Source organism: Orycteropus afer, unplaced genomic scaffold (genome assembly GCF_000298275.1).
Source record: "Orycteropus afer afer isolate SDZICR_OR568_19922 unplaced genomic scaffold, OryAfe1.0 scaffold00110, whole genome shotgun sequence".
Taxonomy (NCBI): Eukaryota; Metazoa; Chordata; class Mammalia; order Tubulidentata; family Orycteropodidae; genus Orycteropus; species Orycteropus afer.
This window is the reverse complement of record NW_006921697.1, coordinates 5,433,101-5,448,101: the sequence shown is the minus strand read 5'-3', so window position 1 is coordinate 5,448,101 and position 15,001 is coordinate 5,433,101.

Sequence of the window (15,001 nt, the reverse complement as noted above, 5' to 3'; positions counted from 1 at the left end):
CTCAGCCACTGAGACTTCAGCCCTCAGTCAGGCTCTTACCATGCTCTCCCAGCCCTAGCACAGTTTTCCCTGCCAAGGTGTTGGGATAATGAATGAGATGCTCTGGTTGCCATGGAGATGCTATGGCAACGCAGCACTTTCGGGAAATACCACAGTAACTGTGGTCACTGCTCTGGAGTTCAAAGTCACTCTCTGCCCTCCTCTCACCTGAAAATGCTCTGGTTCTCCCCAGCTCTCATCAGGGCTCACGGTAGGAAGGTGTCAGAGGTACTTAGAAAGAAAGCTGTCCCAAGATTAGGGCCAAGAAAGGGAGCACCACTTGGGCCCTGGTGGATAAGTGAGTTTCGGGAGTGAGACCTAGAGCTCCCCAAGGACAAGCACAGAGACTGAACTTCTCATGCCTCCCACAGCAAAGTGCACCCAGTAACCCCACCTCACACGCTCTGAGTGCCTACTATGTGCTAGTGGCCTCCCAAGAGAAGCTATAGGTATCATCTCATTTCACCCTAACAACCTTAGGGCAGCAGTGCAGTGGCCACTAGCAAAGCAGTCAAGAGCACAGAATGGAGCCAGCCTGCCTTGGCTTGAATCTCAGCTCTGGGATGTACTTCCCTTGTAACTTTTGAACACTCTCTCGACTTCTCCGAGCCTCGGTTTACCCAACTGTAAAACTGACTTTACAATATTTATCTCTCTGACAGCACTGCTGTCAAGAGTAAGGGAGACAATGCATATGAAACACTCAGCTTAGTGCCTGGAACACAATAGTGTAGGCTAATCAGTAGGGTCTTAACAGATGCGGAAACTGAGGCTCAGGAAGGAACTGGGCCCAAGCCACATACAAAATCAACAGTGGATCCAGAAAGAGAGAGGAAGAGAGATCAAGATGAAGCCAGAGAAGACCACAAGAATGGTCTCCAGGAAAGAGTGAAAGATTTAGGATCACATTGGGAGTTGGGAACAAGCTAAGATCTATTCTCTCATGTTGTATTTATTGAGCAACTACCAGCTGCCAGGCATGGTACTAGGCACTAAAAATGCAGTGGTGACCAAGATTTTCCCACTATGGTTTCTAAAGGCCCTTGGGCTCTAATGTTTTATGACTCTGGTGGGATGCTACTGCACGATGAATGGGGGAAGGTCTCCACAATCCCCATACTCATCCAGCCCAGATTTTATTTGGGTCATTCCTGATCCAAATAAAATGACCTGCCTGGGTCATTCCTGACAATGACCTCTGCAGCAGCACAACCACCACACATACAGACCCCTCGACACACACAGAGCACATTCACAAGAATGCATACACAAACACACATGGTGTCACTACAGGCATCAGAGCCATACCACAAGTACCAGGGAAGCTGGCAGGGGGTCAGGTAAGTGATGTGCACCAGGCTTGGATGAGGGCTTGGATGGGAGGGAGGGGTAGTTGCAGGCCCAGGCACTGGTAGCCCCACATCCACACAAGGGCCACTCCCTACAGCTGACCCAGCACCTCCCAGCCTGTCACACCCCCAGCACAATCACGCCACCACCCACCACCCAGTCACACCCCATAGCCGCCCAGCTTCACCAGTCAGCCTGCCCCACCCACCATGTACAGTGCAGCAAGGAAAATCCTCCACATTTGCTTCCCAGCTGTGCAAGAGTTTCTCCAGTGCAATTATACCCCTGGGAGGCCAAGACCAGAAGCAAATCCCTTCCTCTGCTTGAATTCGCTGCATGCCCCATCCCTCAGCCAGGCTGGCTCCCCGCAGTGCTGCCTGGCCAGGGGCCAAGCTGCTGTTAGTCACTCTGGAGTCCAGCGCTGTCACCACTAGGGGATTCTTGGAAGTCTGTCTTGGAGTTGCAGTGAGCAGATGGGGACACTGAGGCCCGGAGAGAGAAAAGGATCCATGGGGGTCACCCTAGCCAAGCCTGCTCCATCCTCACTTACCTTGGTCCATACTCTGGCCGTGAAAGGGATTCCAACAATTCACACAACTCTCCTCATTTTCTCATCCATCCAAACCCTGCTCATCCTCCTCCAAGGTTAACCTTGGCCTGAAATAGGACTCCGCCTGTGCAGGACTCCCAAGGCCTGGATGAATGAGTACTCCAACTCTGTACCCCACCATGCAACACAGGACTCTATGCTGCGCTTGCAACTACAACCCTAGTCTTCCAACTTCACTGAGAGCTCTCCAAGGCAGAAGCACCTCCTCCTTCTATTGCTCATTTCACAACCCAGAGTGGCACCCATGGTAGTTGCTCAAGAGCCATGTGCTCTACCCAACTCCCTTTCCCTTTCTAACTCTGCTACAGGGAATCTCCAAACTAAATGCATTCATAATATTAACTTCCACTTATTATGCACTATATGCCTGTATTTCATGCTATTATTTAATCCTTACAACAGCCCATGACTACTACTCCCCTCATTTTACAGATGAGGAAACTGAGGCTCACTGGACTTGAACTCACTACCATGGCTTAACTTTCAGACAAACCGAACAGGCCTATGAGGTGAACAATTGCATCAGGTAGGTACACTCCTTAGAATAATCAACCATGGGTGATCAGAAGGGTTGTTGTTGTTGTTGTTGTTAGGTGCCGTCGAGTCGGCTCCGACTCATAGCGACCCCTCCTTGGGTTTCCGAGGCAGTATCACTACGGAAGTAGGATTGCCCAACCTTCCTTCCGAGGAGTGGCTGGTGGGTTTGAACTGCCAGCCTTCTGGTTAGCAGTCAAGTGCCTTAGTACCGCGTAGCATTTGCAAAAGCTCAGAGGGCAGGAATACATAAGACAGAAGGCCATTAGAGGGAAAAGGTAACCATAGGGAGGAAGTAGGAAGAGAACTGTTAGATTGTGGGGATTGCAATCAATGTTATGAAACAAAATGTGTGAACCATTGAATAGAAAATGAATTTTCTCTTAAACTTTCACCTAAATTGCAATTAAAAAAGAAAAGAAAAGAAAAAAGAAACTGAGGCTTAGAGAAGGCGTATGACTGACTGGCTCCAGTTTCCAGAGCTAAGGAGTAGACAAATGGAGTCCCAGCACAGTGCCCTCTGATTCTGGAGCCTAGGTACTTCCTCCTGAATTCCACAGAGCCTTGTGTTCAAACAAAGCTGTAATAGCTAACTCATGCCAGGTGCCCTACACATCCCATTTTCTGCTCTCTTTAAATGGTTTTCATTCTGTTTCTGTTTATACCCCATTTCATGTATGTTTTACCATCACAAGCAGCCTCTAACGATCCTTCTTGGAAGCAGACCCATAAATCATCCATCAATCAACAAGAAGACAAAGTATACAGCACTGGTTCATGCTCCAGTTCTTAACTTGGGAATCCATTCTGGGTGCCCAGGCAGAGAAAACCACAGAAACTTAGATCCCACTTATTGGGAATTTGTCCTTATTCCAACAGAGTCTGAGTTGAGAGTGTACCTTTGTACCAGCTCTGAAGAAAGGGTTTACCAAGCAAACAAACAAGGCAGCGGGGGGGCAGAGAGGACAGCATGGAGAACAGCCCAGGTCAGGACAAGCTGCCCTTCAGCCCCACTGAAGCTCCTGATGCAGACCTAGGGCTAGAAGGCCCATTCCAAGGTATGCTTATCCATTTGCCCACGAAGCTTCCCATAAGGCTCTCTCTCTGCCCATCCCCCAAATCTGCCTACAACTGAGTCCAATGCATCTATTTGTCTGAAGCTCAGTATGATAGGTACTCGAAAGGGGCAGAACAACATTTTCTTACAAATATTTGCAGCAAGTTAACACTTACTGAGCTCCTGCTCACTCACCAGGGCTATGAGTGAGCTTTCCTGTTTATGACATCCAGTTCTCACGACAATCCTGAAAGCAGTGTCACTGTTACGAGCACTTTACAGACAAGGACACCCAAGGCTCAGAGAGGGTTAAGTGACCTACTCAAGGTCACACAGCTCAGCAGAGGTGAAGCTAGGACTGCTCTAAGCCAACCTACCTCAAAGCACCTACTCATACCTCCTATCCAGTTTCTCCACCCAGCATTCCACTCTGGTCCTGAGTCAGCTCTGTGGCCCAGAGCACAACTAGGAGAAAGGCTTCCTGCAAGTGACCAGCCTCAGGGCTGCCCAAGGCCCATCAGGAACCCACATAAATGCAGGCTGACGCAGCTTCTCCAGCGATTCGTGAATCCAAACTCCTGGGAAAGTCTGCCCTAGTACAGTGGGTACCACAGGTCCCCCAGAAAGGCAGGATATCTCAGCCAGAGGGTTCTCACCTCTTTCTACCCCAAAAGGCCTCTGTCATCCCAGGTAGGCAGGGACCCACGTAGAAAGCAGGGCTATCCCCATGCTACAGGAGACGTCACCCTCACGAAGAGGAGAGAGAGGCAGGATCAGAGGCAGAAGTAGCAGAGCTCGCCAACAGAGACAATGTGAGGGAGAATGGCGACTGGCATGCCTCTCAGGTTTGCTATGTGCTAGGCTCTAAATAAAACTCTCTCAATCATTACCCCATTTATTCATCATTCGTTCCCAATGAGGTAGAAACAACAGGATTATGCCCTGAACTTCTCCCCTGCAGAGGAGCTGGGAAGTGCTGGCCATCACAGCCCCTAACCTCCCACATGCCCACTCCTTGATCCAGATGCCCCTGAGAGATTCCAAGGAGCAGGCATGTTCAAGGGCCTCCATTTATGAATGCAGAAGCCAATATCCATGCAGGCCTGGAGCCCACATCAGCACTCAGCCCCTCCCTAGGCTCTGAACACTTGGGAGAACAGGGCAGTAGCTCTTGAGTTAGCCAGGACTCTCCAGCCCATGAAGGAGGATGCTGATGGGAGACAGGGAAATAGAGACAAGAGCTCAGGGCCTGTCCCAGCATCTCCCTGTGTGCCTCTGGGCAAGTCCCTTCCCTTCGCTGAGCCTCTGTGTCCTCACCCGCACAATGAGGGCTCTGAGCTAGATAAGAAGTCTGTGACTCGTTGGGGGTTGCAGGACCCTTTGGGAATCTCATGAACGGCTGCCGTGGACTCTCTCTCCAGATGTAAGAAATGTTTAGTGTAAGTTTAGGAAAGCTGTGATCTCCTCTCACCAAAAGCCAAGTTAAGAAGTCAGAAACATTCTCTAAGGGCTCCTTTGCTCTCATGGTCTAGACAGGACCTAAGCCACAAACGGAACATCTGAGTATCCATTCCAGCTTCCCTCATAGCCCAGCAATAAATCTTTACCCCTCAGATCTGTCAGCTGCAGGTGAATCTGGGAACTTTCCTAGCTGTAAGGATAAGCCCCAACAGAAACCGAGCCTCCCTTCTCATCCCTCCCCCTCTCTCTTGTCTTCCTCCAATAGGGATCTGCCAGGTCAGCCTTGGAATATCTCCCTGGGACAGCTTCAGAGTTGGGACACCCGAGGAACCTGCTTCTGATACTGACGGTAGATAGGACCCAGCACCAGTCATGGGCCAGTCATGCTCTAAGCCTTGTTGGCACATACCCACCCCACAAATACACACATTCAGGCAGACAGGAAAGCCTGGACATGAGAAAGGGGACTACGGACAGGGTGAGAGGGTATGGGAAGGCAAGGTCAGACTGGGGGAACCAGCAGAGAATGACAAGACCCACCAGAGCTCCAGGCAGCAGCCACTTGGTTCCTCTTCACTTCAGCCGCATCCTCTTAGTGGCTCCACACTCCTCACTTAGCACGGCTGCACCTGATCCCAGAGCCAGGAGAAATGGCATTACTATTGGCCTAATCCCCTCCCCAGGAGGGAGGGAATCAGGGAGGAAGGGGAAGAGGGAGGTGGCCCTAGGGCACCCTGAGCCACCAACCACATTCCCAGAGGCCTCCAACCCCCACACTCGCCACATCTCTCATTAGAAGCCATCAGCCCCCATCTCCCTGGCCTTTTGAAGGGGATGTCTTCCCTGGATGTTGCTCCCATTCAGGGATCCACTTGCAGGCAAAGACCCCTGCCAGGAGGTGCTTTCCCTTAAAAAGGAAAAAGCAAGTCCCTGACCCTTATGCAGAGGGGCCCTTCTGTCCCTCTGAAGAAATATGGCAGCAAGAGTGAATGGAACCTTTGTTGGCAGCAAAGAATAACCAGGTTCTGGTCCCAGCTCTGCTCAGCTCTCTTTGTCCCTATGTGACCTTAAGCAAGGTCCTTTCCCCTTCCAGCCCTCAGTTTTCCCATCTGTCCTGAGAAGAAGGTTGACAGCCCTTATCACAGCCAGTTGGTGGCCTACTTGTATGTGAGATTGGCTTTGGCCCCTACCCCCAACCCCAGCTCAGCTGCCAGACCTTCCCATTGCTCCACCTCCTGCCAGGAAGAAGGTGACTGACAGAGGTATGTTGTTGTTGTTATTTGCCATCAAGTCGGCCCCGACTCATAGAGACCCCTCCTTGGATTTCCGAGGCAGTATCACTACGGAAGTAGGAATGCCCAACCTTCCTTCCGAGACAGAGGTATGTTGTTGCTGTGTTGTTGTGTGCTGTCGAGTTGGCCCCAACTCATAGCGACCCCTCCTTGGGTTTCCTAGGCAGTATCACTACAGAAGTAGATTGCCCCATCTTCCTTCTGAGGAGTGGCTGTTGGGTTTGAACCACCAGCCTTCTGGTTAGCAGTCAAATGCCTTAGGCACTACGCCACCAGAGCTCCTAAGAACACGGGATCAAATTGACAATAGCAACCTGAAAGATTATGTTAATTGAGGAGGAACATCTCAGAAAAGGTGAGAATGCTTGCCACAACTCAAAGAATATAATCAATGTTACTGAATTTTACCTGTAGAAACAGTTGAATTGGTATGTGTATATTCTCAACAAAAAAACAAAACTTTAAAAGAAAGAAAAAACGCTTTAGCACACAGTTCTACTCTGACAAAATGGAGTAGCCATGAGACAAAATCTATTCGGTGCTAACTGGTCAGTCTGGGTTTTCCTCTCAGTGGCAAACGCTTAAAAGCATCCAGCTGAAAAGGTATTTTGCCTATTTAGAGGACTCCAGGGAGAAAAAAGGCAACTTGCTACTGGCTGAGTCAGGCCCTGGAGCAGCAGTATTAACAAAGATGGTGTGTTTGTGCGTGTGGGGCTTAGACATGGAGAACAGGCAGACTTTCCAAGCCCCTCATGTCACACTATGAGGGTAGCCTAGGATCCTGCCAGTCACCCGTAAATACCAGGAAGCCCCTGCCAGGGATTAGCAGCCTTGGCTACTCTTAAGAAGTCACTCTGAGGCTCAGCCAGAGTGATAGGGAGACTGGCCCAGATGGACTCCCTATCACAGCCATCCTGGAAGACACCAAAGCCGGCAGGAAACTGAACAGCCTCCAGGCCTGGTGGTCAGAACAAAGGGGGCCAGGTGCGCTGGGGCGACAGAGAGGAAGGGAAAAGCTTTGAGGTATTTGGAGCCGCAGAAGCCCCCTAATCTCTTAGAGGCCTAGTGGGCCCAACACAGGGCCTGCTGAGACCAAGAAGGCCCCGTGAGGACCCACATGAAAGTGGCCTCGTCCCATCAGACTCTGCTGGCGCTTGTCATCAGAATAGGAGCCTGCTGCCAACACACCATGGGTGTGAAAGGGCTCAACAGGCTTACAAGGAGATGCAGCTGGCCAGGGGAAGGGGCAGGAGGTGGGTGGGAGGGCCATGCTTTCTCTAAAACACAGATGGCTAGTGAGTAGAGAAAAACAGTAAAAAGCACCAGGTGACCTACTTAACACAAGCTCCTTTTAAAGGGGCCCAGGGTGGCCCGCCAAGACTCTGGAAGGTGTCTCTCAGGTGTCCCTATACTCCCAGAGCTGGGGGAACAGTACACAGGGTCAGAAGATCTGAGTTCTAGTCCTAGATCAGGCAAGTGAGGCACACTCAGGGTTGTCCAAGGGCAGGGCTAGCACCCGAGAGTGTGCACCTGCTTAAACTGTGTGTCCTCGGTGCCTCACTTGCCTCAGCCCAGCCCGGCCCTGCACTAACCTGCCAGTGACCTCAGCAACTGCCTGCTCCTTGTGAGCCTTGCATTGTTCATCTATAAAATGAGAACAGCACTGAGGGTCAGACTAGATGATTCCAAGTCCTCTCCTATCTCTAAGCTGGGTGTTTCTGCAGGGAATCCTCTCTGCAGCCCAATCCCAGAAATGGGCACAATGACCCCAACTCCCCACCAATGGTAAGCCCATAAATCACTATGTTCCAGGCTAAAGCACATTACACAATGACTCTATCTATGTGGCCCTTTGCCAAATGCTTTGCCTCTACCTCATTGGGGCCTCATTTCACAAATGTGGAAACTGAGGCTCATGGAAGTTAAGCAACTGGCAAAAGCTCCCAGTTGGGAAGTATTTAAGGTCATGTTTGAACCAGTGTCTATGTGGCTCTTAATTCCTACATTCCATGGCATCAGAACAGATAACCCAAAACCCACCGGGGCCTAGAAGATGCCGCCGCATCTTTTCACCTCCCACATTTTCTATTTTCAAGTACGTCATGGTGAGGTTAATGTTAAAGGCTGGCTCCTGGATGGCAGGGAGCAGGCAGGGAGGGGTGGGGAAGTCCATGTGGGTGTCCGAGCATTCCACAGATAAACCAGCCTCTAGCCAAGCCAGTTGTCCACTGCTGTGGTTACAATGTCTTCATTGCCATCTTCACACCACAGCCACCACTTGATCATTTTTAAAGCACTATACAGAGGCAAAGCTTTCTCACAGACATTTCTTTGCATCACACAACAACTTTATAACAGCAGAGCAGGGATTTCTTTTCCCCTTCTCAATTGAGGAAAGTGAGGTTCTCAGGGGATAACTGACTCCCTAAAAGAGCACAGTGAGTCAGTGTTTGACAGTGAACCTGAAACCCAAACCTTCTATCTCCTTGCCCAGGGCTTTGTCTTCTCCTTCAAGCCCTACTTTTCAGTCCAACCAGCATTTATAGGCCTTTTAAACAACAATGACCATTTTTGAGAATTTATTATATACCAGCTATTGTATCCTAGTACCTCACATATTATCTCATGTGATCATCACAACATTCCTGTAAATTAAGTACTGCTAAATGATGGTTAGAAGTCTCTGAGTGATGCAACCAGTTAATGTACTCAGCTGCTAACAGAAAGGTTGGTAGTTTAAATTCACCCAGAAGTACCCTGAAAGGCCTGGCAATCTGCATTCAAAAAATCAGTCACTGAAAACCCTATGGAACACAATTCTACTCTGCCATACATAAGGTCAACTGATTTTTTTTTTTTTTTTTTTAATTAGTGGCTCAGAGGTAGAATTTCTGCCTTCCATGTGGGAGACTGGGCAATATACTTCTGTAGTGATACCACCTCGGAAACCCAAGGAGGGGCCGTTATGAGTTGGATCCGACTCCACAGCAGTGAGTTTGTTTTTCTTTTTGGTATGTGGGAGACTCAGGTTTAATGCTTAGCCAATGTACTTCATCCACAGCCATCACTCATCTGTCGGTGGAAGCCTGCATGATGCTATGAAGCTGAACGGGTTTCAATGAAGCTTCCAGACTAAGACAGACTAGTAAGAAAATTCTAAAAACCTACTTCCGAAAGGAGCTCTGGTGGCATAGTGCCTAAGGCACATGACTGCTAACCAGAAGGCTGGCAGTTCAAACCCACCAGCCACTCCTCAGAAGGAAGACTGAGCAATCTACTTCCATAGAGATACTGCCTTGGAAACCCAAGGAGGGGTCCCTATGAGTCAAATTGACTCGACAGCAGTGAGGGAGTTTTACTTCTGAAAATCTGCCAGGGATCACAATGGTCTGACTCGAAACTGATCATGGGACAGTATTTCATTCCATTATGCATAGATTCACCATGAGTCAGAGGCCAACTCAAAGGCAGCTAACAACAACAACTGAGGCTCAGAAATGTTAAGTATCTTGCCCAAGATACTTGCCCAAGGTCACCATGCTAGGAAGCGGCAGAGCTGGAGTGCAAACTGAGGTCAGTCTGGCTCCAGATCCTGAGCCCGACATCCCTGTGCTGCACTGTTCTGTCTGAAGAATCAGCCACAAGTATTTTCACTGGAGGGGGACAGGAGACCAGACGCACTCAAAGAGTGTGTGTGCGTGGTATGCTATGGTAAGACTGTGATAGCAGAAGGACAAACAAAGCTCTTGGGGAGCCCACAAGAGGGAGGTTGTTATAATCGCCTGGGCAATAGGCCAGGGTTATGGGAACGAAGGGAAGTGACCCATACGAGGCAGCCCTGTGGGACCTTGGTCAGGTGCCCTGTTCTCTCTGGACCTCAGTATACCCTGCTGTTAGAAAAAAAAAAAAAATCCCCAGATCTCCAGAGTCCCCTCCATCCCTAAAAACCCTTGGGCTCTGGAAAAACAAGCCATGCCTGGTGACTGGTTGGCTGTGAGCCCTGGGGAACTCTGAAATGTCCTTGGCTGTCCTGGCATGGCTCAAGTGCTGGAAAACAGGCTTGCAGAAGCACAGGCCCAGCTGGTGTGCCAGGGAGCCAGTGAAGTGTGAGTCCCAAGGGGGCCACATTCTGCCCATTGTCAGCTTCTTCACTGCTCCACTGGAGTGGACCCGCCCAACCTGCACCCAGACCAGGAACTAAGGTCACATCAAAAAATCTCATCAGAATGCCACTCCAGGGCTCTCCCTGCCAGCCTAGTCCAGAGCCCTACATGTAACTTAAGTCCCCTCAACAACACCTGCTCCTGAAAGTCGCTCATTCTCATTTCCCTGAGGCTGGCCACTGGGACGTCAAGACAAGGGGTCCTGCGGGAGCTCAGGGATTTGTAGAGAGGGCTCAGCTCAAGCCCCTACACACACAGCTGCCCCCTTAGATCACATTCATAACATGCTCCTGCTTAATAACCTCCCAAGGCTCCTACCCCACGGGGCAAACTCCTTAACCTGACCAACTGTGTAAGTCACTTTATTAATAACCTCTGTTAACTGGATGTGCCATATGCCAGGGCCTTTGCTAAGTGCTTTATATATAGTATCTTCTTTAACCTGTGAAGCAGGTACTACGATTGGTCTATTTTCATAGATGAGAAACGGAGGCTCAGAGATGGTATGTCAGTTGCCCAGGGTCTCACAGCCAAACAGCAGAGCAAGGATTTGTACCTCCTGCCTAGCTCTAAGCCTAGGTTCTTAACCACTGTCATTAAATGCTCCCTCCCAACCTCAAACGCCAGGGTCAGCTCACACTTCTCAGTTTAGAAGGGGAAACTCCTATTGGTAGCAGAGCTAAGGCAAGGCCTGCGGCTTCTGGCCTCCCCTTCCAGGGTTCTCCCGTCTACCACCACCTCCACCCTGCCCCATTCCTGGAAGAACTCTGCCAGGCAGAAAAGCTGGGACCACCCCCATGACAATAAGTCCTTAGAATTTGCCTTCTTCCTCTGTCCAGAAGGAAGAGGAAAGCAGGGCAAGATCTGAAAAGAGAAGAACAAACATGAAGGGACCAGGAAATATTTGTTCTTACAGAACAGATTCTCAGGATTGAGGAGGGTCCTGCAGAGTACCCCCCACACACACTTCTGCAGAAATCATCTGTACAGCAACTGGAAAACGCAGGGCCCAGGGCCAATCTCCACCATGTAGTACTTCCAGTGTATGCTTCCCCCTTACCACATCTCATCTGAAATCTCGACTTCTACCCCAAAACCTGTTTGTCTTCCAGTTTTCCCATCTCAGTAAATAAATGGCAACCCAATCCTTTGATCCCTCGGGCCAGAAACCTTGCTGATGACACCCTCTTACTCTTACACTGCACATCTAATCCATCAGCAAACTCTGGCAGCTCATCCTGCAAAATAGGATCCGACAAGTGGCTGCCATTCCCGCCATCACCCCCATAGAACGTCCTCTCTTACCTGTGTGGCTGCAGCAGCTCACAGCCCATCCTCCTGCTCCCACCCTCCAGTCTCTTCTCCAGGCAGTAGTACCCAAGTGATCCTTCTAGAATGTAGGTCAAAACAAATCACTCCTAGATCAAAACCCTCCAGCAGCTTCCCCTTCAATTAGACAACAGCAAAATGTTCCTGAAGACCCTACCTATCTATACCACCCATCCCACCCCTCTGGCCCCATCTCCTACCATGCTCACTGTTATTCTTCCTGCCCTGGCCACACCAGCCTCCCTAGTCTTCCTCAAACACACCGTGTACCTGCCTGCCTCAGATCTTTTGCATTGGTGTTCCTTCTGCCTGGAATGTTCTTCCCCCTGATATTCCATGGCTCCCTGTCTTCCAGAGTCTGCTGTCTCCTCACCAGAGAGACCTTCCACAACCACCAGATATGGAAGACTAACTCCCTCAAGACACTCCCTCTATTCCTCTTTAGTTTTATTTTTCTTCCTGGTACTTCTTGCCACCTGACAAATGGATGTGTCTGTTGGTTTGTTGATTATATCCCAATGCCAGCCCCAAGTCCAAAGCAGGAAATTGGTCTGTTTTGTTCACAACTGTGTCCCAATGCTTAGACAAAAGGGCCTGAAACAAAGTAGGTGCTTAATGAAAAATGTGTTGAATGAGGGACTATGACCTACCTCAGTCTGAACACATTTTGGTTTCTGCAACTCCTAGGATGACAGAATTACCTGAGGGCTGATACCATAGCTGTTTCCACTGAAACCCCTGAGGGATCCTGTCATGGGGCAACTGTAGACTGCTTGGACAAATGGACATTTGTCCCTCTCTGATGCCTTTTGGTCACTGAGGGAGGAGAACTTCTGGGTCTGAGAGGTGGGACAGAGGGGACGTGGCTTGGCAGCTGCTCTTCCCTCACTGCTCCACAGTGCTGCCAGGGTCTGGCATCTTACAAAGACCAACTCCATGCTCCTCGTGAGGGGAGGTGGAGGAGGAGGCCCAGTGCCACGCCTGCCCTTTTCCTGTTGTCAATAGGAAGACTGTCAGAAGGAAGCTTTGTTCTCAGAATCAAGTGCATGAAAACCAGTGCCCGGCAGAAATGGCCACAGGGCAGCGGGCCCATCTGAGATAGTTTAAGGAAGAACAAAAAATTGGGATGAGGATGTTGGAGGGGTAATTTGCACACCCGACCGGTTTAGTGCCTCCAGGGTGGCAGTGACTGATGGTGGCTTCACTTTTCCAAGCCCTAGCCTCTAGGGCGTCACAATCAGAACATTGTCCCTGCTGTGATGTGGCACTTACCATCAAGAGGGAGGTGGGGACAGAGGAACATGGCTTTACTTGGGAGTCAAAAGACCTGGAGTCCAGGCCAGTTCTCTACTCACTCACTGTGTGACATCGGGAGGGCTCCTTCCCTTCTGTGTGCCTTAGTTAATCCATCTGTAGAGGGCCTATTCAGGTCTGCACTTGAAGTCTCAGCCTCCTCAGTTTGTGGCAATTGGCTTCCATCTCTGATAGGTCACCCAGGCCAGGTCCTGACCTGCCCAGAGCAGGGGAAGCCCAGTGTAGTAAACACCAGAACTGACCTACACAACCCCTCCCCTCTCTGCTGAGACACAGGGGTCTGGACCTGATGCCCTCTGAAGGCTGCTAATCCCAGCTCCCCTCCCTCAGCCAGCTCCTCCAAACCCCCTGGGTGGGAAAAACCTGGGGCACCTGCAGGTGAAATGCCCCTCTCCTTCGTGATCTCTCTCAGGATGGAAGCAGCACTTACACCAACTGTTTATCTGCAGCTTAAGACGCTTCCTGGGTCAGTGGCTAAGCAGCTGCAGCTTATCTGGAAGGAGGATTCGAGGGCCACAGGGCAGGCTGATCCAGGAGCCTCTATTAAATGGAAACTTCACAGCTGGCTGGGATGCATCACTGTCGTGCCTTTAATCACACAGGGAGCATTTATTATGCTCCTGTTGTGTGTATGGCCCTGTACCAGAACATGCTAGTGTGATGGACACAGATGAATCAAACCTCCCCCTGCCCTCCCCTACACACTCTGTCCTCAAAGAGCCCACAGAGAAGACAGACACAGACACACCATAATGCAGGAGAGAAAAATACTCCATGCTTTATGGGCAGGGTTGCAAATTCAAGGCCTATAGAGGACTAGAAAATCCTGTAAGCGCAGGAGGTAGCTGGGTGGGGATAGGGCAAAGTGGAGAATACGTGCCCCATCTGAAGAGGGCAGCAGTGGCCACTGGGGAATGTAGGCTCAGGGTGTTCCAATCTTCCCATTTTTGAAGTGAAGCCAAAAGTCAGATTTTTATGTAAAATCTCCTACTGGCAACTAGCTTGATATGTGGCACCAATACCAAAAACCAAACTCACTGCCATCAAGTTGATTCTGACTCACAGCGACCCCTCCTTGGGTTTCCAAGGCAGTATCTCTATAGAAGTAGATTGCCCAGTCTCCCTTTTGAAGATGGTTGGTGGGTTTGAACCACCAGCCTTCTGGTTAGCATGCCAAGTAAATTCTGCCTGTGGGCCACTAGTTTGGGACCTCTGTTTTCTTAAAAGGGATAGAGAACACACTGTAGAGTTCAATGAAAGCTGACTTCCCTGCAGATGAGTTTTCAGGAAAGACTTCCTGGGACATGTAGCACTGGCACTGGTCTGTAAGGATGGGGAGGGCACTCCTGGGTAGTAAATGAATCATGGGTACAGAGTGAGGCATACCCACTGGAACACAGGCACCATGGGTCAGCAGCCTTGGGGCCTGGAAGCCTAGACCAAGGGCCCTGGCCAAAGCCCACCTTTGCCCCTAAAGGGAGATACTGTCTCATACTGCAGCAAGAACAAAAGCATCAGCTCTGTTCTGTCCCCAGGTAGCAGGAAGAAGGGCTGTCCACCCAGCCAATCTCTGGAGTAAATCAATCAGATAGCAGAATAGCACAGGTCCAATTTCACCCCTGCAGCTTGGGGAAGAGGTCAGCTAATGCAATCACTCCACAGGAGGAAGAGAGAGAAAGAGACAATAGAGGGACAAAACAGGGTTGAGAATCGTGTCCTGCCTGGTCAGGCCCAGGCTGGTTACATAACTCAGCCTCAGGACAAAGCCACACATGGAGGTGGTACCAGGAAGGGCCTGGCTTGGGGAGTTCTGGAATGTAGAGAGGGCCCCCTCCCATTCCTGCCCAGCCCT